The sequence below is a fragment of the Trachymyrmex cornetzi genome, unplaced genomic scaffold (genome assembly GCF_001594075.2).
Source record: "Trachymyrmex cornetzi isolate Tcor2-1 unplaced genomic scaffold, Tcor1.1 scaffold517, whole genome shotgun sequence".
Lineage (NCBI taxonomy): Eukaryota > Metazoa > Arthropoda > Insecta > Hymenoptera > Formicidae > Trachymyrmex > Trachymyrmex cornetzi.
The window spans coordinates 7,764-9,100 of NW_017299826.1; the positions used below are offsets into that span (position 1 = coordinate 7,764).

General features: G+C 28.6%; 1 pseudogene; it reads left to right on the top strand.

The window, feature by feature from the left end:
• Window positions 1–848, top strand: part of LOC108765733 (probable multidrug resistance-associated protein lethal(2)03659) — a 2,872-nt pseudogene extending 2,024 nt beyond the window's left edge.
• The last annotated feature ends 489 nt before the right edge of the window (window positions 849–1,337 follow it).

Sequence of the window (1,337 nt, forward strand, 5' to 3'; positions counted from 1 at the left end):
AATTTTGTTATTTTAATAAAATTTTCTCATTTTCTGATGCTTCGTCTTTAATTTTTTGAGATTAATTGTTGTATTCCATTGCAAATATAAAAGACCCTTAAATAGAAAGATAAAAGTACTTATCACTTTGTCTCGTTAATTAAATGTTATATTTTGTAAAATTTATGTTCTTTTCGCAATTTACAAAATACAATAGTATATGTTATATGTTGCAGGGAAAATATATATTCGTTTTGCAATTGGCGCAATTTGAAAATTTTATTTTATTTATTTTTAATCTATGCATACGCACTACTGAGGAGTAATTTATAATAAAAAATTAACATTATTACCACTTGAATTATATTATTCATGTAATGGTTTTTTTTAGTTTATGTAACAGTTTTTTATGGGAGGTACATGCACACTTGGCGCCTTTTTATACTTCTTTTCAAAAGGTAATTTTGTTGAGTAAATTATACGTGGATTTATATAAATATTTTATTGTATGAATCCTATGAATTTACCCTTTGATCATTTTTGTATTGTTTCATTAGAGTTTTTGTTGAGTAAGCCACTTATTAGTTGATACAGAATTAAAAACCTTGGACTATATAACTAATACTTTTTTTTTACGTTAAGAAAATGCTTCATTTCTTTTTTATTTATAATAGTCTCAATATAAACTATCACTTAAACTGCGAACTTTTATATATCGTACACAGGAATTCGATCATCCTCACATGCTGCTGCAAAAAGACACGGGTTACCTGAAGAGCATGGTGCAGGAGACCGGCAAGGCGATGGCGGAGGTTTTGTCTTCCGTCACCAATGATTGCTATCAGAATCGTGGATTTACGGCGTTTTGATGTATCCACGGAGTTAACTTTTTGCAATTGCGTCAGATGAACAACATGATTGGGTCATGAAGATTCCGATAGTTTTTGCAATTATTAGGCAAATTCTGTGATTTTAAAAAGAGGAAGAAAAGGGGAACGCGCAGTCTGAGAATTTAGAATTCATAATCGTCTACTCTCTCACATATTTAGCACATAATCTACGTTCTGTTCGCATTAAAATTTACCATTAAAATTTTATTTTATTTTATAAATGTTTTTTCTAAAAAATTTACTTAATTCTATAAAATTAAAGGACGTCATGGTTTAGGATATTATATAATGCAAATGAAATTTAAAAGTAATTAAGTGTTAATTAAGCGAGATACGTAAAGTAGATCTAGGAATGGTCAGAATTCAGAAAATTCGAAGCAAATTTGAAGATAAAAAAGAAAACACGTAAATAAATAAGAAGGATAAAGATTATATCAGATTTACGATCTCGGGAATGCCGATAGAGTA